Below are 22,734 nucleotides of genomic sequence, written 5' to 3' on the forward strand. Positions count from 1 at the left end.
GTCCAGGGAACTGTGACCCCCCACAGCAGGTATAGGTGAGCAGGGCCCCAATTCCACCTAGTAACTGTCCCTGCTCCCCAGCATGACACCAGGCCCTCCCACACCCCTGGGAGGCCTTGCAACGCACACTGAGGCCCATCATGATACCAAGGCTCCAGCTGGTCTGTGCAGAGATGTTTTATTTAACAGTCACTACACAGAGAACCACACACTAAGGGCCTGACTGCCCCGGCCAACACCAAGCTGCTGCTGGGTTTGTCACAGCTCAGCAGGGAGAGCTCTTCCTCCTGGAGGGAGGGGTGATGGCAAAGCTGCATCTGGTCCGCACACTTCAACCTGCAGGAGAGAAGGAGACTGATGAGAGCAGTGCCCCCAGCCAGGGGCAGACAGGGACCCCCAGGGTCAAGCTTCAGAAAGTACCAGTCAGTCACCAGCATCAGACTGGGGCGGTAAGTGCTCATCATATGCTCAACCTCTTGTCTGAGGGAAGGATCATCATGGAGGTGGAGCTAGTTTATTCCAGCAGAAGGCACCACAAGGAGAATGACAGCTCATCCCTGGAGATGGGAGAGGGTCAGCACACAGGGGGCAAGTACAGAGTCAGTGGCAATTACACTCACCCGCTGTGCTCAGATGAGTGTGCTTCCAGGTAGCCCTATGAGAAACAAGCAGAGAACTGCAGGAGAGCCACTTCCCACGGCGTACCCCACTCATCATCCCAATGCTGCCAAAGTCCCATCAGACAGTTCCTTTTGAAACAGAGTCTCCTCCTCTCTCTCCACTGGCCCAGTGGGTTCAACCTTGGCAGGTTCTGGACCAGCATGGACAGTAAGACATGACCTGCTTTCCTCATCAGGACATGGCACCTACCCCACCTCTCACCCACAACCCAGGGACAACCCAGGCCACCCCCACCTGTATTGCTATGGAGGGAGCAGAGCTCCTCTCTACCAGTCCCTTTCCAGCTGGTGCTTCTCAGCTTACCTGCAGCTCCACCAGTTGACTGCCCATCCCCTGGCAGGAATTCAAAGGCTCCTGAAACAGAAAAAACAGCTGTTGGAGGACTGGGCAAGGAGCAAGCAACCACGTTCTCAACCAACACTGCTGCCAGGCTCCTGGCCTCAGAGGGAACCACTCAGTCACAGGGATCAGACTGGGGCAGTAGGGGTCTCATCACTGAGGAGCTGGAGAATGGGACAGGACCCCTGCCACAGGGCAGAGCTTGCATTTCAGTTTACAGCCAGGGGCAGGTGTGGTCTCTGCTTAGCTCCCCCTTGCCCATCCCTCCTTTACACCCACAGGCCCATCACTCACTCAACATTCCAGGCACTTCTGACCCCAGGCCTCTGGCTACCTGTTGGAACAGGACAACAGAGTCAGCTACTCCCCAGCACAGATGCCCCAAACTCACCCCAGCTCTGTGCAGTTTCTCAGTTGTTCAAATATTTTCATGTTTATATTAAATCAAAGTGAGCTAGTTTGGCTCATCATTAAAACTGCAGTGAGCGCCTCTTACCCCACAAGACAGCACTGTGCCATGCCTGCCACAATGGGGTGCTGACTAGGCCCCCTTGGCACTACCACAACAGTTTCTCACACCCAGAGCTGGCGCCCTGACACCACCATGAAGCTCTACTCCCCCCACGCCCCTTGTCCCAGTTGTTCAGGGAGGAAACGTTGATCCCAGTGACATTTGCAGTATCTGGTCTCTTACACATGCTTCTATGCAAGGGACATTTGCAAAGAGCCCTGGAGAGAGGTGAAGGGCACTTACCCATCACTCAGTGCAGTAGAACCATCCACTCCTGCATCTTTAATCTAGGGGAGGAGAGGTTATTTGATCTGAATCCTGAGGCCCTTAATTCTAACTTTGTATCCCTGATAAGGCAAAGCCTGCAGCCTGTTCGTCACCAAGCCTCAGGGTCAAAGTCTCAACAGCAGTGTTCAGCCGAACGAGATTCCAAAGTGAATTCATCATGTCAGTGGGAACAGGCAGCTAGGACTGAGCCCCACCCATCATCATCAGCTGATTATCTGATGTGTCTCCTTACCTGGGTAGCTGGATCAGAAGCTGGCTAAGACTCACTCCAGGCACCTGAAAAGAACCAGAGCATCTGAGTAGTGTTTTCTCTCTGCTCAGCGGTATTCATCACCACACTGCTCATATACAAGGTGCTCTGGCTACATCCCTCTCCCCTTGTTGTTTTACAGGGTGCTGCTCCTGCCTGAGATGGCAGTGTGCAGAGCACAGTGTTACGGCACAGGTTAATCAGCCATTACACCCAGGAAACAATGCCAGACCCAGCCCAATGTCCCATCAGACTGTTCCTCTTGGAGCATGTTCTCCTCCTCTCATGCTGCAGGTACCAGTGGGTTCACCTTTGCAGGTTCTGGTACCAAGACAGACAGTAAGATGGCACAAATTTCCTCATTGGGACAGTGGGCAGAGGGGAAGCTAGGACTGTGTAGGTCACTCACCCTTTCCAGATCAAGGCATCTCACCTGTACAGAGAAGAGAAGAATTGGGTCAGTGAGCACAGGAACAGAGCATAGCTCATTGGAGCAGGGCCAGAGCAGTTTGATCAGGGCTTTGGTAACTAAATGCCATGAGACAAGTGTCGTCCAGCTAACGTGGTGTCATCCTTTCAAACTGCCACTTGTCAACTGTCGAAGTAATGGCCCATCCCAGAGCTACAGAAGGGGAACTGGCCAGGCCCTACTATGCTAGGGACACTGTGTAGGAGATGCATTTACCTGAGACAGGCATTCACCCCCAGGATGAGTTCACCTAGAGGGAAAGCAGAGAGCCCTGTGAGACAGGTGTCTGAATGTGCAGCATCTTCCACCCAACGGCCAGCTGCCATCAGAACTCTAACATGCTTATTGACCAATGTTCTTCAAAACTTTTCAGAGGAACTAGTTCAGATCACCTGGCAAGGGAGCTGGGCACTGATATACCCAGATGGAGTGCTCAGCACACACACACACACAGCCTTAGCAGGGTAGGCCTTCCAGCCCCACAGAGATCAATAAATCCCAATCCTACCTGTATATGAGGCCGGACTCCATCTAGGGGTGGGGGTAACCTGAAACAGAAGGGGCAGATTAACCCTATTACTAGACCAAAAAATCCCTCCCCAGGGACGATCTCCAAGTTCTCAGAAGTAAGCTGGCATCACAGACACTCAGCCATATGCTTGTCTGTTTGTATTCATCACTGAACAGCAAGGTAGCAGAAGCCTGACTGGGTCCATGGGAAATACTCCCACATTGCAGCCTGCACTGATCAACCACTGCAGCAGACCTCAAGCTGGATAGAGGATTGAGCTGCCAGGCACACAGGTCAGAGCCATTCATGGAACCACAAATCCCCATCCTTAGAGGGAAAAAAAACTAGATGCTGCCCTAGCTCACACGATCATTTACTAAAAACCCAAGACATTGGAGACAGCACTGTTGCAGTGAGCAGGAGGGAGCGGAAGTTTGGATCACTCCAATACATACAGATCCTAAGCCAGCACTGACCATCCCCCTCCATCCTGCCCAGCCATTGATCCGAGCAGGGCACACAGCTTCTGCTGGTCTAAGAGGAATGCATACTTGGAAAGTTAAGGCTGTTTCAGACAGGAGACCCACCTAGCAGACAAGTGAGTCAGTGGATGAGGCTCCACTTAAGCCCCAAGGCAACAGTGTGTGTCCCTGCTCCCACCCCATCAACATTAGGGAAGACAGCTGCACCCTAGACATGGTGTAATGGAGCTGGTTTCCCCTGTGTAGACCACCCCATGTTCTATGTATCTTTTCATCAGAGATTGAGAAAGCTCAACTACTCACCCGTTGAGAGCCTGCAGATGCACATGACTGGTAAGACCCATGCCTTAGAGAAGAGAGACATGAACCTTAACATGCAGTCATGGAATGTTGCTCTTGTAGGAGCAGAGTCACACAACCTGGCCTACCCACTCCCCATGTTAAGGGCAATGTGGGCATATGCTCTCTTCTGGTGCTGTTCCACAAGGGCCTGCCCCTCCCAGCAGGGCTGAAGCACCAGGCCACAGAGGCCTAAATGTGATCCACACCTACCTGAGCTAAGGGCAGTGCCACTCAGAATCTGGTAAAGATTTTCTCCACTGAAGCCTCAGAAAGAGAGAGTTCAGCATTTATCATCTTTGCAGCACTTTCACTTCATGCACCACCCCACTCCCAAGACCAGGGACCCAATTAAAAGCAATGACATGCTGCATTAACAGCAACGTGTCAAACCCCCCCACACTCCCTCCCTCCCCAGTAGCATGCCCCACTACTTGGTTAGTCTGCTATAGCAGGCAAGCATCTGGGAACTTCAGCCATTTAGACACCACAGACAGTATGACAGTATGACACTATGGCCTTATAAATTTAACCATGGACCCCAGGGCCACCTTAAGAGTCCCAAATACCAGGAACACCTGCCTCTGGGAGGTGGGCTGAGTCCTGGGAAGGAGTGAGAATGGGAGGGGAGGTGCAGCTCTACCCAGAGCTACACAAGCTCCAGCATACATGATGGCATTTGTAACTTACCTAGCAAGCACACCGGAGGTTTAAACCCTGCAAACAGAGAAACAGCATTAGGAATATGGAATGGACACATGTTCCCCATGGCAAAGTGGGCAGGGCTCTAAACTACACCCTAAGATGGGCAAGCTCCCCCATGGTCCCCAGCATCGTGGCATAGCTGCCCTTCAAACCCCTGGCCACAGAGGTGGGGGCAAGTCTGTTCTCCTCAGATTTATTTGGGGTCCTCACAAGGCTGTCAGCACAGGTCTGTGATAGGTCTCATCATAGAAAGAACAGGCCTCGCCCCCTCCCACCCCCGGGCAGGAAACTACTCCTCACCCTTCCTGCCCACAGCACTGGCTAAGACCTTCAGGCTGCCTACTCCTGGGCAAGGGCAGGATGAGGCTAAGCCTTGTGTCCCAGCAATCTGACTGCCAGGGGGCCCTGGCCAGAGGTGGCTCAGCTGGGGGAGAGCACCCCTTGGAGGAGGAGCGGTGCCGCACGTGGCTGGTGCCTCTAGCAGTAGGTGGGGGCGGGGGACAGGCGGCGGAGGCGCGTAGCCACTGTCCAGGGCGCTAGCTGTGAAGTCGCCCCCGCCCAATACAGCGTTCCTCCGGGGGCGGGGAGACTCCCGGCCCGGCCGGCGCTCCAGACGGGTTTGTCACTGCAGGGCTCCAGCCCTCCTGAGCAGCAGCCGGCGCGGGAGGGTTTCCCTGGGCTACCGGGCGGACCCGCCGGGAGCGCTCCGCGGGGTTGCTGTAGGAGCAATTAGCGGGGAGGAGGCAGCGAGCAGGGCCGCAGGCAAAGGGTTCAGGGGGGCCGCAGAGGCGACATGTGGGGCGGGTCACGAATCCCTACCACGAAGCTACGTGTCGCCTGTGGGGCCCCCAGCCTCCGCAGCGCTCCCTCACCGCAGCACCCGCCCCCCAGCTCCACACCCCCCATAGCTCGCAACATGGCGGCGGAGCCTGCCCGCGCCTCCCACCCTGCGGGACGCAGCTCCCGGCCCGGTGCCCGAGTCACCCCCTCCCCAAATCCCCGAGGAACCGCGGGCAGCAGCATCCGCCCGCCCCCGGGCAGGGGCTTCCGAAACGGAGCCGCATGGCCACAGGGGGCACGTCCCCACTCACCCCATACCCCGAGCAAACAGCAGCTGAGCAAATGGCCGAACTTCCCCCCAGCCGGGACTTAAATACCCAAGAGCCAGGGGCATGCTGGGAAATCCCCCTTTCTCATTGAAAGCGAAGGAAGCCAAACGCTCATGTGCAACGAGGGAGTTGGTGAATGAGCGGCAACCTGAGTACGCATGCGCGGGGAGGTGGTGGACTGTGCGAGAGCTTGAAGAAGTGGCGGGATGAACTTCAGCCTGACGGCACATGCGCAAAGAGGTGGCGGGTTGAGCGGCAACCTGCAAGCGCAGCAGATGAGGGAATGCGCGGGGATCTGAGTGCGCATGCGCTCTTCTGGTGGTGAGGGGATGTGTACTTGGGGCGGTGATTGAGCGGGAACACGCCCTGGTCTTGTGCGTGCGAGCTTGGCGGGAGCTAACTGCGGTGCGATCGTCGGTCCTTTGTTCGCAGTGACAGAGCGGAGGAGCGAAAGGAACTCACTCCCCCTTCCTCCTTGGGAATCTCCTCTCCATTGCCCTCCCCTTAGGGCCCCGCCGGGCCACCCGCGGGTCTCTCCCCCGCACAGAAATTACCTGAAGGATCCCTGGCTCCGGTGGACCACCCCCAGCAGAAACTCGCTCCAACTCGGCCTCTGCCCACCGCCAGGGAGCGTGTCTGGTTCCTCCCAAAGACCCAGCCAGAACCCCGGGGAGCCCCCATCCCCCGGACGTGGCTCCCTCCAATGGGGGGTTACACTGGAAGAGCTACAGCGCAGAGGTTACTCTGTTTACAGGCGGCCAGTCAATTCCCCCATGTAGACAAGACCCTTAGACTGCAACGGGGGGTCCCGACAGCCGGCTCTGCTCAGTCTCCAGAGCTCGCTTCGCTTTTGGCCGCTGCTGCCTCTACTCGTGGCTGTGGAGCTCTGGCGCCACCTGCTGGCTGTGATTTCAAAGCGTGGTAGAAAAACAAGTTTCAGAGTAGCAGCCCTGTTAGTCTGTATTCGCAAAAAGAAAAGGAGCACTAGTGGCACCTTAGAGACTAACCAATTTATTTGAGCATGAGCTTCCCTGAGCTACAGCTCACTTCGTCGGATGCATTCCTGTAAAGTAAGCTGTAGCTCACAAAAGCGTATGCTCAAATAAATTGGTTAGTCTCTAAGGTGCCACTAGTACTCCTTTTCTTTTTGTAGAAAAACAAATCGCTGGAAGGGAAGAGAAGCTCTCTCACTGAGCGCCTGCCCGGGGTACATCAAACCCCACAAACCAGCTTTTCACAGGAGAGTAACACTGAGCACTTCGACAGGTTTCAGAGTAACAGCGGTGTTAGTCTGTATTCGCAAAAACAAAAGGAGTACTTGTGGCACCTTAGAGACTAACCAATTTATTTGAGCATGAGCTTTCGTGAGCTACAGCTCACTTCCTCAGATGGAAACACGGTATGCATCCAATGAAGTGAGCTGTAGCTCAGGAAAGCTCATGCTCAAATAAATTGGTTAGTCTCTAAGGTGCCACAAGTACTCCTTCACTGAGCACTTCACAGCTCTGCAGCGTGACACGCTGCATGATGTACTCTCCTCCCAAAGCTCCTTGGAGAGGTGGTAAATAGTTTAATCTTTACAGAGCAATTGGAAAGGAGCAGCCGCCCGGAGTGTCGCGTCCCAAGCCAGCTTTACCCCCAAGTCCTTTAGCGCTCATCACCCCTTAACGAGGGGGTGGGGCTACTCAGGGAGAACAGGGCTTTAAAAAACCGGTTCCTGAGCAACCAGAGGAGCTAGTGAACAGAAGCAGCTAATAGGGGAGTTTTGTTGGGGGGGAGATACACTTAATTAACGTTCTTTATCGAGGCTGTTTATTGCCTTACGTTTAAAAACAACAATAAAGGAAACAGCTGCAGGAGTAAAAAGAGAATGCAGGCAGAAGTCCAGCCACAGAGTCATACAGTAAGAGACCAGAAAAGCTCAAGCCGTGTAGCTTAATGAACAGAAGGTTAAGAGTTGACTGTAAAGTCACGGTCTATAAGTATCTACATGGCAAGAGGATTTCTGATGGGAGAAGGCTCTTTGCTCTCACAGGCAAAGGCAGAACGAGATCCAATGGTTGGAAGCTACAGCTGGAGAAATTCAGGCTGGAAAAAGTGCAGATTTTTTAGGGGGTAATTAGCCGTCAGAACAACTGACCTAGGAATTCGATGGATCCACCATCACTTGGAGTGTTTACATCGCATCTGGGTGTCTCTCTCTACAATTTGTGCTCTAGCCCAGCCAGAAGTGATGGGCCAGATGTAAAAAACCACTGGTGAAATGCTCTGGCCCATGTTACGCAGGAGATCAGACTGTATGAGCAGAATGGTCAATTCTGGCCTTGGAATCTCTGAATTCATGTCAAGTGTCCACACGGTGCACAAATCAGCCACAGATCTGCAGCTCCTGACAAGCTATGGCTGGCTCTGGCTGAACTGTGGCTCTGTTAGAGGCATCCCAGTTACCAGCTCTTGGCTGAATTCAGATGACTGCAAGTGGAGGATGGGGAGGAATTAATAAAAGACTCTTTCTTGAAACCAACTGTCCCGTGGAGGAGTCAAGAATGGCAGGGACCAGAGAAAAGTCCCCTGGGCTGCTGGGACTGATAGCTGCCTTACCCACATGTGCTGCGAACATGGAGGTGCAGAACCTGGGGGAGGACCTTTGTTCTTGTTGATCACGGGGATGTTTTGGCAGGTTATAAATTGGGCCTTTTCTCATAGACCTGAGTGGTGAGGAGAAACTTCCCCTGTGAACAGCTTATTCCACAATTGCCCATGCTAAGGCTTCTTGCACCTTCCTGTCAAACAGCTGGTACTGGCCACGGTTGGAGACAGGGAAAGTGGAATTCAGGGACTGATGGTCTGATGGCAGAACGAAACCTTTTTACCATTTTTGGGTAAAGTCAAAATAGCAGCATGGAGGACGGAGACTTGGGAGCCCCCTCCAGGAACCCTCTCTAAAGAATCCAGAGGACGAACTGGTTTCCCTTTCCACCTCACCTCTGTGGCACTCGAAAGCTTGTTTCTCTCACCAACGGAAGTTGAGCCAATAAAAGATGATGTCTCACCCACCTTGTCTGTCTCATATTCTGGGACCAAGACCGCTACAACAACACTGCAAACAACAATGCAGCATTTTATTTTTTGTTGCCCTGCCCCTCCCACAAGAGAAAAAAGACACAGCTCTTTGGAGCATGGGCTCCCTCTCAATGTGTATCTATGCCGTGGTTGGCGCAATGGCTCTGTAACCTCAATGGGTGTCCCTGGTGTTACTGTGCTGTAAGTAATAGCCACACTCCAACCCCTAATGCTGCTCTTCTACCTCTTTCCTGCCCCAGGCTTGCAGATCTGGAAGCCCTGGTGCTGCAGAGCTCCTTCCCCTCCTGCTGTGCTGCCTGCCCATGTCTACACTTACAAGCTTACAGCCGCACAGCTGTACTGATACACCTGCGCCACCGTCCGAGTGCTCGTGTAGCCGCGTTCTGCCGATGGCAGAGAGCTCGCCCGTCGACTCAACGAGCAGCAGTAGCCATGTCGAGTGCGTCTCCCGCTGACAGCGCTGTGCACATGAGCACTTATGTCAGCAAAACGTATGTTTTTTTTTCACACCCCTGAGCAACAAAAGTTTTGCCGACATAAGTGCAAGTGGAGACAGGGCCACGGGGTGCGATGGGGGTGTCCAGATGTAGAAATCTAAAATTAACATATACGCTTAGACCAACGCTGGTCTTTGTCAGCCGCCACAAGTGTGAAAATACTTCCCTCCGAGCTAGTGGCCAGGAGCAGCTAATGGGAGTTTTGCGAGGGAGTTCTCCAGGGGACGCAGGAGCGACTACGTGACCTTCGGGTAAGTGTGTTGTCTTTAGTATCTGTGTTTGTGGTGTGTTCCCTGCTTGAGTGACGTATATAGTGTGGTCTGTTTGTTTGGGGCATCCGTGTGCTGACCTGAGTCTAGTGGCCTGCTAGGCAAGGCTGAGAGCTTCTTAATGAGGCTTTGATCCCTTAACCCCTTTAGCATCTATCAACTCTTAACTAGGGGGCGGGGCTACTCAGGGAGAACAGGGTTTAAAAATACTGCTCCTAACCGACCGGAGGAGCTAGTGGACAGGAGCAGCTAACAGGAGTTTTGTGAGGGAGTTCTCCAGGTGACAGAGGAGTGACTATGTGACCCTTGGGATGAGTTTGTTGTCTGTCGTGTGTGTGGGGGGTGCTTGCTGCTTGACTGACATACATAGCTGTGACAGGATCCCCAGGGTGCAACCTGGGACTGTGGGAGCACTATGCCCCCTTTTCTAACTAGCCTGGGTTGTCTCTCACAATGCCTTACTGGTGGCAAGCAGCAAACCCCTCCAGGTGCTGTTACTACTCAGTACAACCGCATGTGGAGCCCCGCACCCAGCTATACTGCATGAATGCTCCCAGAGACACTCATGAATCACACAGAGAAAGGCACCAGCCAGATCCCCCCAGCTCCCAGCACTATACCTCAGGAATATACCATCTTGCACTGCTCAAGACCCTTGAGCAATGCAAGTTTATTACTTGGTTCACCACTTCATCAATGGACATGGCCCAGCCTTTGTGACCTGAGCAGATTTACCAAGCACTTCAGGCAAACTCGCTGGTAAAGATAAACAGTAAAACATCCTCATGATTACAAAAGATAGATTGTAAGTGATAGGCAAAAAGTCAGAGTAGTTACCAAAAGAAAATAAAAGATAAGCAAACAGTCTAAACTCTCAACCTATAGACTGGGTGACATCTAGATTAAGCAGTTTTTCTCACTCCACTGGATACTGCAGGTTGGTCACAGTCTTTCATACGCAAGCTTTTCCTCTTAACCTCAGGACAATCTCTTCAGCTCCAGCTTTCTCGTTGCCTTAGCTTAGGTAGGGGAGAAGAGAAAGTGGCCACATGCTTCGTCCTATGTTGTGTTTTATACCCTTGGTCCCTGTGCTTGGAGAACACAAGTCCTGGCATGTCTGGAGGGCATTGCTGAGTTACCAGGCAAGGTAGAGCAATTCCCCTGGTGTGGCATTGTGCCAATGAGTCTTTGCATTGTAGCTTCCTTGCTGGACAATGGCTATTGATGATTGTTTGATACCCACCATGATGTTGGTTAGCTCCTTTGTTCTTGTCTCTGGGGTTCTAATATCTGGGCAATTCCCCAGCATATTTTAGCGACAACCAGATAACAGGTGTCAGAGTAGCAGCCGTGTTAATCTGTATTTGCAAAAAGAAAAGGAGTACTTGTGGCACCTTAGAGACTAACAAATTTATCTGAGCATAAGCTTTCGTGAGCTACAGCTCACTTCATCGGATTTGTTAGTCTCTAAGGTGCCACCAGTACTCCTTTTCTTTTTGCGAACCAAATAACGCAATCTCATAATTTCATATGCACTAATGATATACTTATTTAGATAGAACAATGGCTTTCAGCAGATCATAATCTTTCCCCAGTACCTCATCTGACATGCTTTAGATGAAATATCACAATTATATATACATGATGAATATAGGGGTTACAGGGCACTCCCCCGAGATATTGTGACATTCTATAGTGTGCTCTGTCTGGTTGGGGCACCGTGTGCTGAGCCTAGGAACCTGCTAGGCAAGGCTGAGAGCTTCTTAACCAGGCTTGGACCCCCAAGCCCTTTAGCGCTCATCACCCCTTAACGAGGGGGCGGGGCTACTCAGGGAGAACAGGGCTTTAAAAAACCGGTTCCTGAGCAACCAGAGGAGCTAGTGAACAGAAGCAGCTCATAGGGGAGTTTTGTTGGGGGGGCGGGGGAGATGCACTCAATTAACGTTTTTTAAACTTAAGGCAATAAACAGCCCTGATAAAAACAGCAATAAAGGAAACAACTGCAGGAGTAAAAAGAGAATGCAGGCAGAAGTCCAGCCACAGAGTAGGGGCTGTCCAGTTTATTGCACTGAATGCAGCACGTATGATTATCTGCTCAATGGGTGGGTGGCGTATGTGTGCATTCAGTGCAAGGAGCTCCTGGCCCTCAAAAGAGACCGTGTATGGGCTTTGGAGGCCAGAGTGGCTGACCTGGAGGAGGTAAGGGAGACAGAGAGGTACATAGATGAGACATTCCGGGACACAGTAGAATGCTGTCACCCCCAGTCTGACAGCCCCTGTGCTGTTGAGGCGGATGAAAGTCTCAGGGAAGGAGAACATCCAACTGGAGCAGAGGGAAATGATCCCATAGTTGGGACCCTCCTCCCAGATGATGTCATGGTATCCTGTCATACTGAGGATGTGATGTCATACCGAGGATACCCCTCTGGGGGAGGGAACTCCAGTTATTAGGAAGAGACAGGAAATAGTAATGGGGGATTCGATCACTCGAAACATAGCTGGGTTTGCGATGACCGGGAGAACTGCATGGTGACTTGCCTGCCTGGTGCAAAGGTTGCAGGTCTCTCGAGACATCTAGATAAACGTATGTGTAGTGCTGGGGAGGAGCCGGTGGCTGTGGTACATGTAGGTCCCAATGACATAGGGAAGGATGGGAGAGAGGCCCTGGAGGCTAAATGTAGGCTGCCAGGTAAGAGATTGAAGTCCAGGACCTCCAAGGTAGCATTCTCTGAATGCTTCCAGTTCCATGCGCAGGGCCAGTCAGACAGGCAGAACTGCAGAGTCTCAATGCGTGGCTGAAACAATAGTGTAGGGAGGAGGGGTTTAGATTTATTAGGAACTGGAAAGCCTTTTGGGAAAGGAGGAGCCTATACAGGAAGGATGGGCTCCACTTAAACCAGAATGGAACAGGATGGCTGGCATGTCAAATTAAAAAAGGTCGTAGAGCAGTTTTTAAACTAAGGGCTAGGGGAAAGCGGACAGGTGCAGAGGAGCATGTAGTTCGGACAGAGACATCCCTTAGGGCAGTGTTTCTCAACCAGGGCTACGTGTACTCCTGGGGGTACGCCGAGGTCTTCCAGGGTTTACATCAACTCGTCTAGATATTTGCCTAGTTTCACAGCAGGTTACATAAAAAGCACTAACAAAGTCAGTACAAACTAAAATTTCCTACAGATAATGACTTGTTCTTACTCCTCTCCTGACCAGGATGGTGATCGTGACTGTGAAATGCTCGGGGAGATTAAAGAGGCTATAAAAATAAAAACCTCAGCAATAATGGGGGGATTTCAACTATCCGCATATTGACTGGGTACATGTCATCTCAGGATGGGATGCAGAGAGAAATTTTCTTAACACCGTAAATGACTACTTCTTGGAGCAGCTAGTCCTGGAACCCCTAAGAGGAGAGGTAATTCTTGATTTAGTCCTAAGTGGAACACAGGATCTGGACTGCTTCAAAAAACAGTGACTATAACATAAAATTTAACATCCCCGGGGGGGAGAGGGGGAGAAACCACAGCAGCCCACCACGGTGGCATTTAATTTCAGAAAGGGGAACTACACAAAGGAAGTTAATTAAACAGAAATTAAAAGGTACAGTGCCAAAAGTGAAATCCCTACAAGCTGCATGGAAACTTTTTAAAGACCCCCTATAGAGGCTAAATTTAAACGTCTATCCCAGATTAAAAAACACAGTAAGGGAACCAAAAAATTGCCATTGTGGCTAAATAACAAAGTAAAAGAAGCAGTTAGAGGCAAAAAGGCATCCTTTTAAAAAGTGGAAGTTAAAGCCTATTGAGGAAAATAGAAACTCTGGCAAGTGAAGTGTAAAAATATAATTAGGAAGGCCAAAAAAGAATTTGAAGAACAGTTAGCCAAAGACTCAAAAAGTAACAGCAAAAGAAATGTTTTTAAGTACATCAGAAGCGGGAAGCCTGCTAAACAACGAGTGGGGCTACTGGACAATCGAGATGCTAAAGGAGCACTCAAGAATGATAAGGCCATTGCGGAGAAACTAAATGAATTCTTTGCATCAGTCTTCATGGCTGAGGATATGAGGGAGGTTCCCAAATCTGAGCCATTCTTTTTAGGTGACAAATCGGAGGAAGTGTCCCAGATTGAGGTGTCATTGGAGGAGGTTTTGGAACAAATTGATAAATTAAACAGCAATAAGTCACCAGAACCAGATGGTATTGACCCAAGAGTTCTGAAGGAACTCAGATGTGACATTGCAGAACTGCTGACTGTGGGATGTAACCTATCACTTAAATCAGCTTCTGTACTAGATGACCGGAGGATGGCTCATGTGATGCCAATTTTCAGAAAAGGCTCCAGAGGCGATCCTGGCAATTACAGGCCAGCAAGCCTAACTTCAGTACCAAACAAATTGTAAAGAACAGAATTATCAGGACACCTGGATGAACACGATTTGTAAAGGGAAATCATGCCTCACCAATCTCCTAGAATTCTTTGAGGGGCTCAACAAGCATGTGGACAAGGGTGATCCACTGGATATAGCGTACTGTGGAAGTATAACGTTGTATAAGGGGACATGCTGGATACATTGTATGTGAGAGGGCATGCCAAAACACGTTACAAAGTATCTGAGGGAGCACACGTAGGGACAGTTAGCTTTTGAATGGAGAAGCAATTAAGATAGAGCCAGCACGTCTAAGAAGCAGGCATCAGAATGGAAGGTGTGAAGGGCAATTAGTTAAGTTAACTGGAAGCTGTTAAAGGAGATTGTTAAGGGTGGCAGGTAATTGAAGATACGTGACTGGTCTCAGGGATCTCGAAGGGTGGTGACTAAAATCTTTTTCTTCTTTTGTCTGTAACTTCTCTGTAACTTGTTCTCCAAAAAACTGTATAAATTAAAAGACACAAGCCCCACTCGGGGGGCTCACTTCTAAATGTATTAGCAGAGCAGCTTTGCTAATAAAACAGAGTGGTCTGATAAATTGTGAGTCTGAGTCAAACTTTGACAGTACTTAGATTTTCAGAAAGCCTTTGACAAGGTCCCTCATCAAAGGCTCTGAAGCAAAGTAAGCTGTCATGGGATAGGAGGGAAGGTCTTCTCATGGATCAGTAACTGGTTAAAAGATAGGAAACAAAGGGTAGGAACAAATGGTCAGTTTTCAGGATGAAGAGAGGTAAATAGTGGTGTCCCCCAGGGGTCTGTACTGGGACCGGTATTGGTCAACATATTCATAAATGATCTGGAAAAAGGGGTAAACAATGAGGCGGCAAAATTTGCAGATGGTACAAAACTACTCAAGATAGTTAAGTCCAAAGCAGACTGCAAAGAGTCACAAAGGGTTTCTCTCAAAACTGGGTAACAAAATTGCAGATGAAATTCTATATTGATAAATGCAAAGTAATGCACATTGGAAAACATAATCCCAGCTACATATACAAAATCGTGGAGTCTAAATTAGCTGTTACCTGGAATCACTGAGAGCTGGGTTATGTAATAGAGCCTCAGAACTCAATCTTTATATTGTGGCTGAAGACACTATTGGCTGTGAGAGATGCTGTCCTGGAGGAGCAGTACTAACTTCTGACTGCAAACCATGAGTGGAGGACAGCAGGAGGAAAAGGAGGGAAGTGGTGTGCTAAAGGAATATTTGTTCATAGGACTGTCAGATCTGCAGGTGGGGAAACTGAGGCAAAGAACATTGCCCAGCGTACTGTGGAAGTGGGGATTTTGCTTAGTATTCATTCACCATGCAGTTGATTTATTGTTTCCTACATTAATGCTGTTCCTTTTCTCTCCTAAGTTTTCTTTGTTTCATACACAGTTACTGAGGACTTGCGAGAGAAGATTTGCCTGTTAAGGGTGCCTAAGGAGGGGGATTTAGTTTTCCCCAGGCTTCTTGGTGGCCAGTGTGTTTGTTAATTTCACGCGGAACCTCTAGGTATTTCAACCAGGTCCTTGCTGCTACTGACAACACCTGGCAGAAGGGGGCCCTTAGTAATTGGTCTCTATGGAACAATCACAGGACTTCAAGGGAGTACGTATGACTGTTTTCTATCATTTAATTAAAACTAGAGCTTTCATTTGGGCCTAATTCTGTTAAATAGATTGAATAGTTATATAGTTAATTTTCCCTCTGCCACCAAAGCTCTCATTAAAGCCATGGGGAGCCTGAAATGCAAAAGTATCATGGGCCTGAATGCCCTGTGACTTCAAGGTTAGTTTTATGCTGAGGGGCTCTCATAGGCAAAAACTCAAAATTGCGGTCAAGTCGAGTTATTTGTCTGGTTTTCTGTTTGTAGACAGAACAGTAGAAAATGGTGACTATTTGCAGGACCAATTTGATGTAATTTATTTTTAAATTGCGACTTTGGCTTTTTTACAGAAATAGCAGCAAACTGCTCTTCTGCTAACTCTTGTCAAAGGCTCTAGTTTTGCTTGGTCAGGTTAGTTCAGTTTAGTGGTGACTGTGCGGTTTTGTCCTGGTGTAACTCCAGTGTCCAATTTAATGCATTTGTCCAGTTGATTCTTTTCTGGAGTGTACATTGTCCCAGACTCTTAAACAAGCAGTTTTTAATAGTGAAATGCAGCCTGGAAATAATGTCCAGATACACCTTGAACTTGAACTTGGAGTTGCTTGAAATACCTGCTGGCTTGGAACCTTTGAGCTTGCAGTCGCTTGATAATACCAATGGAACTGATGAACAGTGTGGAAGGGGAGAGCTCAGGAAATGTTCCTGTCTGCCCAACCATCAGTGCCACTATCCAAAGTATTACTTCCAAAGTACCTGCAGCTTTACGATCCCAGCTGTGGGCTCTGCACCATTGTGCCCAGAGGCCCTGTTCCCTCCCTGCCTGGATGGTTATTCTCTGGCTGCATTAATTGTGTTCCAGTAGGGTGTGGAGCTCTGTGGGGCAGTGACCGCAGTTGCCCCAGACAGGGCAGAGCCCAGGTGGCGGTGCTGGCCCAAGGAAGAGGAAACTCTCCTGCATGGTGGAGAAAGAAGCCAGGATGTTCTGAGCCCCTTGGCTGAAGGCTGGACAGTGCAGGACACGATGCTGCATGGCAGCGGAGGGAGACTGGACTCTGGGTGAGAGATAGTATGGGGGAAAATAAACAGTGAATGGGGGCCTCTTGTCCTATGCAAGGATCTCTTACGTTGACCCTAGGGAGAGGTCTCTTCCCCCATCCCATAGATGGATTCTCACCCACCTCAGTCCCACTATGCCTGTGCACTTGCCGATGACCTTGCTCAGAATCCTCTATGACAGTATTCAAAAAGGCTGACAAAGGAGGTGCTGTTGTCATCATGAATAGGTCGGAATATGAACAAGAGGCTGCTCGACAGCTCTCCAACACGAGTTTCTACAAGCCATTACCCTATGATCCCACTGAGAGTTACCAAAAGCAGCTACAGCATTTGCTCAAGAAACTTCCTGAAAAAGCACAAGATCAAATCCGCACAGACACACCCCTGGAACCCCGACCTGGGATATTCTATCTACTACCCAAGATCCAAAAACCTGGAAATCCTGGGCGCCCCATCATCTCAGGCATTGGCACCCTGACAGCAGGATTGTCTGGCTATGTAGACTCCCTCCTCAGGCCCTATGCTACCAGCACTCCCAGCTACCTTCGAGACACCACTGACTTCCTGAGGAAACTTCAATCCATCGGTGAGCTTCCTGATAACACCATCCTGGCCACTATGGATGTAGAAGCCCTCTACACCAACATTCCACACAAAGATGGACTACAAGCCGTCAGGAACACTATCCCCGATAATGTCACGGCTAACCTGGTGGCTGAACTTTGTGACTTTGTCCTTACCCATAACTATTTCACATTTGGGGACAATGTATACCTTCAGATCAGCGGCACTGCTATGGGTACCCGCATGGCCCCACAGTATGCCAACATTTTTATGGCTGATTTAGAACAACGCTTCCTCAGCTCTCGTCCCCTAAAGCCCCTACTCTACTTGCGCTACATTGATGACATCTTCATCATCTGGACCCATGGAAAAGAAGCCCTTGAAGAATTCCACCATGATTTCAACAATTTCCATCCCACCACCAACCTCAGCCTGGTTCAGTCCACACAAGAGATCCACTTCCTGGACACTACAGTGCTAATAAACAATGGTCACATAAACACCACCCTATACCGGAAACCTACTGACCGCTATTCCTACCTGCATGCCTCCAGCTTTCACCCTGACCACACCACACGATCCATCGTCTACAGCCAAGCTCTGCGATACAACCGCATTTGCTCCAACCCCTCAGACAGAGACAAACACCTACAAGATCTCTGTCAAGCTTTCTTACAACTACAATACCCACCTGCGGAAGTAAAGAAACAGATTGATAGAGCCAGAAGAGTTCCCAGAAGTTACCTACTACAGGACAGGCCTAACAAAGAAAATAACAGAACTCCACTAGCCGTCACCTTCAGCCCCCAACTAAAACCCCTCCAACGCATTATTAAGGATCTACAACCTATCCTAAAGGATGACCCAACACTCTCAGAAATCTTGGGAGACAGGCCAGTCCTTGCCTACAGACAGCCCCGCAACCTGAAGCAAATACTCACCAACAACCACATACCACACAACAGAACCACTAACCCAGGAACTTATCCTTGCAACAAAGCCCGTTGCCAATTGTGCCCACATATCTATTCAGGGGACACCATCACAGGGCCTAATAACATCAGCCACACTATCAGAGGCTCGTTCACCTGCACATCCACCAATGTGATTTATGCCATCATGTGCCAGCAATGCCCCTCTGCCATGTACATTGGTCAAACTGGACAGTCTCTACGTAAAAGAATAAATGGACACAAATCAGATGTCAAGAATTATAACATTCATAAACCAGTCGGAGAACACTTCAATCTCTCTGGTCACGCAATCACAGACATGAAGGTCGCTATCTTAAAACAAAGAAACTTCAAATCCAGACTCCAGCGAGAAACTGCTGAATTGGAATTCATTTGCAAATTGGATACTATTAATTTAGGCTTAAATAGAGACTGGGAGTGGCTAAGTCATTATGCAAGGTAGCCTATTTCCTCTTGTTTTTTCCTACCCCCCCCCCCAGATGTTCTGGTTTAACTTGGTTTTAAACTTGGAGAGTGGTCAGTTTGGATGAGCTATTACCAGCAGGAGAGTGAGTCTGTGTGTGTATGGGGGTGGGTTTTTGGAGGGGGGTGAGGGAGTGAGAGAACCTGGATTTGTGCAGGAAATGGCCTAACTTCATTATCATGCACATTGTGTAAAGAGTTGTCACTTTGGATGGGCTATCACCAGCAGGAGAGTGAATTTGTGTGGGGGGGTGGAGGGTGAGAAAACCTGGATTTGTGCTGGAAATGGCCTAACCTGACGATTACTTTAGATAAGCTATTACCAGCAGGACAGTGGGGTGGGAGGAGGTATTGTTTCATATTCTCTGTGTATATATAAAGTCTGCTGCAGTTTCCACGGTATGCATCTGATGAAGTGAGCTGTAGCTCACGAAAGCTCATGCTCAAATAAATTGGTTAGTCTCTAAGGTGCCACAAGGACTCCTTTTCTTTTTATGACAGTGTAGGTGGGCCTGACGCATCCATGCTTTCCCCTAGAGAGGGATTCTCAGCCCTCCCCAGTCCCTACACACGAGTACCTGTAGAGTCCCCCTGCTTCCCCGCAGAAGGAGGGTGGGGTCCTTAGTTTTTCCGAGCTAAAGGCTCACCCTGCATAGAGCCCCCTGGTGCCCACCAATATCCCCTGCGCAGCCCCCGAAACAGGGGTCTCTATAGTCCCTTTGCTGCCACCGGCTGGCCACCTGGCGGGAGAAGCGCACGCGCAGTAAGTTCCCACAGCCCCTTCACAGGCGCGGCCCCGGCGAAACCCGGCGGCATCCCCTCCCCCTTGTCGAGCCAGAGGCATGCTGAGCGCCTATTGGTCCGGGCGGCGGAGGGGCGGAGCAGAACACAACCAGTCGCGAACGCGGCCGTGCGTTTAGAAGCAGGGTGAGGCGGGTGCGAGTGGGCCTCCTGCTGGGCTCGCTACGCCTCGTTCGCAGCGAGGGGAGAGGCGCGCTGGGAGGGGTCAGACCAATTGATGCGCTCCCCGGGGTACCCCCCTCTGAGCTCCCCCCGCCAGGTGACTGAGCCCGGGCTACCCGCCCTCTGACCCCGCCCCCCCTCCGCGCCAGGTGGCTGCGCCCGGGCTACCCGGCCTCTGAGCCCCGCCCCCCCCGGCCAGGTGGCTGCGCCTGGGCTACCCGGCCTCTGAGCCCCGCCCCCCCGGCCAGGTGGCTGCGCCCGGGCTACCCGGCCTCTGAGCCCCGCCCCCCCCGGCCAGGTGGCTGCGCCCGGGCTACCCGCCCTCTGACCCCGCTCCCCCTCCGCGCCAGGTGACTGAGCCCGGGCTACCCGCCCCCCCTCGGCCAGGTGGCTGAGCCCGGGCTACCCGCCCTCTGACCCCGCCCCCCCTCCGCGCCAGGTGGCTGAGCCCGGGCTACCCGCCCTCTGAGCCCCGCCCCCCCGGCCAGGTGGCTGAGCCCGGGCTACCCGCCCTCTGAGCCCCGCCCCCCCGGCCAGGTGGCTGCGCCCGGGCTACCCGGCCTCTGAGCCCGCCCCCCCCGCCAGGTGGCTGCGCCCGGGCTACCCGCCCTCTGAGCCCCGCCCCCCCGGCCAGGTGGCTGCGCCCGGGCTACCCGGCCTCTGAGCCCCGCCCCCCCCGCCAGGTGGCTGCGCCCGGGCTACCCGGCCTCTGAGCCCCGCCCCCCCGGCCAGGTGGCTGAGCCCGGGCTACCCGCCCTCTGAGCCCCGCCCCCCCGGCCAGGTGGCTGCGCCCGGGCTACCCGGCCTCTGAGCCCGCCCCCCCCGCCAGGTGGCTGCGCCCGGGCTACCCGCCCTCTGAGCCCCGCCCCCCCGGCCAGGTGGCTGCGCCCGGGCTACCCGGCCTCTGAGCCCCGCCCCCCCCGCCAGGTGGCTGCGCCCGGGCTACCCGGCCTCTGAGCCCCGCCCCCCCCCGGCCAGGTGGCTGCGCCCGGGCTACCCGGCCTCTGAGCCCCGCCCCCCCCCCGGCCAGGTGGCTGCGCCCGGGCTACCCGGCCTCTGAGCCCCGCCCCCCCCCGGCCAGGTGGCTGCGCCCGGGCTACCCGGCCTCTGAGCCCCGCCCCCCCCCGGCCAGGTGGCTGAGCCCGGGCTACCCGCCCTGTGAGGAGGCCCCGCTTCCCCAGTGGGCGCCGGCGCTCTGGCTGACCAGACCCGTCTGTCTCCGGCGAGAGACACGCTCTGCGCTGCGGGGACAGAGCCTGGCCACAGGGTCCCGGCCTGGGGCTCGGTCCCGGGGGAGCCGCTTTGGCCGTTGGAATTCTCCCTTCGGAGCAGGAGGTAGGTGAGGTCCCAGCTGCCATTGGACCAACTTCCCGGGGGGAGACACGCGGTGGAGCGCGCACCTCTCGCTCCCTGCCGCCCGGACCTGCCCGTGCCGGGGGGGGACAATGGCAAAGTTTGGCTCGCAGACTCTTCTCCCCCCCTCACCCCAGCGGAAAGCAGCGGCCTCCCAGCTGTTGCTCCTACGTGGGGGGCGCAGCTCGGAGGCGCCGGCTGCTGGGGGGAGCATGTGGCCGAGCGGTGCCAGCAAACCCTGGCAGAAATCTGTGGGGGGGGGGCACCTGACCGTAACTCGTCCCCCATCACCTCTGCTGGCATCGCTCGGGGAGGTGGATGAAGGGCAGCGGCGGGAGAGCCGCCCCTGCCGCCCCGCTGAGTGGCCAGGCTGAAGTGCTGCCGCGGGGCAGCTGCAGCGGCTCCGTGTCGAGATCGGGGAGGCCGGACCTGACTCCGGTGTGACTTGAGGGGCTCAGAATTCGCTCTGTTTTCCTTCCGATGCGAAGGCGAATAAGGAACTAAACCCTGTTACCTGATCACAGCTCCTGGGTTGTCTGTAATCCTGGGACTGCCATAAGGAATCCAGGTAAACCGCAATCGGTCGAGGTACTTATCCGGCCCCCGCCGCCGCAGTCTCTGTGCACCTCGTGATTCTATCCCTGCACTGCTTGTGAGGTCGGGAAGTGTTGTTCTTCCTTGATAGGGACCCTGGGACATTAAATGACGAGCCCAGGGTCGCCTAGGGAACTTGGCCCAGATTCTTAAAGGTATTTAGGCACTTAACTCGCATTGAAATCAGTGGGAGTTAAGCATCTAAACACCTTTGAGGTCAGATCTGGGCCTCTGTGGTTGAGTTAGGAATAGAATCAATGACTTCCCAGGCTCAGTTCAGTACCCTACCTACTAGACCTTCCTTTTCTCCCACTTGAAATGAAGCCAGCAGTTACACCGGGCCTCCCCGGGGCTAACTTTTATACATGTGAATGTTTTTTCAGTCGCACATGGATCATGGGTGTGATTTAAATCCACAGCCAAGACCTGTTCTGCTTAACTACAGGCATAAACTACCCAAGGATACAGGTCCCAGTTCCTCCTTGTATTGGTGGTGTCCTGGAAATGAGCTGATCTGTCCCTGCTACCTCTACTTTATGGCTGTTGTGGCCTCCCAAGAGCTGGTGGGGAAAGGGGAGGCGCCTGGGGTATTATTTAAGTTGGGATTCTCCCTATGGGGATGAGGTAATTCAGTCTTTGGCAGCAGGAGCTCTGAAAGACGACGATCCTGGTGAGTGCCCACAGAGATGTGTGGAAAGGGGACTATTCTGGCTGTAGTTGGTGGGACGTGTCTATTGTTTGTTAAGCTCCTGTGTCTGTCTCATTTATGGCTAATTTTAGCCCTTCCCTTTGGGTGATTTAGGTTTCCTTTTTGGGGGGAGGGGCGGACAGAGAGAAGTGTGCCAAGAATAAATGGTTAGTGCCAACAGTGTATTTCGCATTGGCAAAAGTAAACAAGAGTAGGGCCAGGTGCACGCTACAGACTTACATCGGCATAACTGCGTTGCTCAGGGATGTGAAAAATCCGCTGCAGCCGTGGCACCAACAGGCGCGCAGCGTAGCTGCTGTTTGTCTGCAGGAGAGAGCTCTCCCGCAGACCCAGCAATTCCACCCCCAAGGAGCAGCAGCCGCTCCTGCACACACCCCGCTGTTCACACAGGCGCTTTTCATAGTTAAACTTCTGTTTTTCCTGAGCGTGGGTGGGTTTTTTTTGTTTTTGTTTTGTTAACACCCCAGAAAGACAAGTTCCAGAGTAGACAAAGCCTCGGAGTTTCACTGCTTGCTA

General features: G+C 52.3%; 1 long non-coding RNA gene and 9 other non-coding genes across 10 annotated transcripts; all 10 read right to left on the reverse strand.

Annotated features, from left to right (window-relative positions):
- Nucleotides 1-161: 161 nt before the first annotated feature.
- Nucleotides 162-5,741, reverse strand: LOC144267733 (uncharacterized). The gene is made up of 12 exons (XR_013346654.1): nt 5,667-5,741; nt 4,561-4,587; nt 3,835-3,877; nt 3,047-3,086; nt 2,755-2,788; nt 2,479-2,502; nt 2,052-2,095; nt 1,775-1,818; nt 1,315-1,354; nt 985-1,035; nt 621-655; nt 162-336 (listed from the first exon to the last, which is right to left on the reverse strand). It is a non-coding gene; the product is annotated as an uncharacterized LOC144267733 (long non-coding RNA).
- On the reverse strand, nt 404-471 carry LOC144268509 (small nucleolar RNA SNORD31). Its single transcript, XR_013346768.1, has one exon. It is a non-coding gene; the product is annotated as a small nucleolar RNA SNORD31 (small nucleolar RNA).
- LOC144268511 (small nucleolar RNA SNORD22) lies at nt 734-858 on the reverse strand. The gene has a single exon (XR_013346770.1). It is a non-coding gene; the product is annotated as a small nucleolar RNA SNORD22 (small nucleolar RNA).
- On the reverse strand, nt 1,118-1,184 carry LOC144268508 (small nucleolar RNA SNORD31). The gene has a single exon (XR_013346767.1). It is a non-coding gene; the product is annotated as a small nucleolar RNA SNORD31 (small nucleolar RNA).
- Nucleotides 1,426-1,496, reverse strand: LOC144268503 (small nucleolar RNA SNORD29). The gene has a single exon (XR_013346762.1). It is a non-coding gene; the product is annotated as a small nucleolar RNA SNORD29 (small nucleolar RNA).
- Nucleotides 1,913-1,982, reverse strand: LOC144268507 (small nucleolar RNA SNORD30). Its single transcript, XR_013346766.1, has one exon. It is a non-coding gene; the product is annotated as a small nucleolar RNA SNORD30 (small nucleolar RNA).
- LOC144268510 (small nucleolar RNA SNORD22) lies at nt 2,312-2,437 on the reverse strand. Its single transcript, XR_013346769.1, has one exon. It is a non-coding gene; the product is annotated as a small nucleolar RNA SNORD22 (small nucleolar RNA).
- On the reverse strand, nt 2,859-2,935 carry LOC144268504 (small nucleolar RNA SNORD28). Its single transcript, XR_013346763.1, has one exon. It is a non-coding gene; the product is annotated as a small nucleolar RNA SNORD28 (small nucleolar RNA).
- Nucleotides 3,155-3,223, reverse strand: LOC144268505 (small nucleolar RNA SNORD27). Its single transcript, XR_013346764.1, has one exon. It is a non-coding gene; the product is annotated as a small nucleolar RNA SNORD27 (small nucleolar RNA).
- On the reverse strand, nt 4,100-4,175 carry LOC144268506 (small nucleolar RNA SNORD26). The gene has a single exon (XR_013346765.1). It is a non-coding gene; the product is annotated as a small nucleolar RNA SNORD26 (small nucleolar RNA).
- Nucleotides 5,742-22,734: the final 16,993 nt, after the last annotated feature.

The sequence above is a fragment of the Eretmochelys imbricata genome, chromosome 7 (genome assembly GCF_965152235.1).
Source record: "Eretmochelys imbricata isolate rEreImb1 chromosome 7, rEreImb1.hap1, whole genome shotgun sequence".
NCBI classification, from domain to species: Eukaryota; Metazoa; Chordata; order Testudines; family Cheloniidae; genus Eretmochelys; species Eretmochelys imbricata.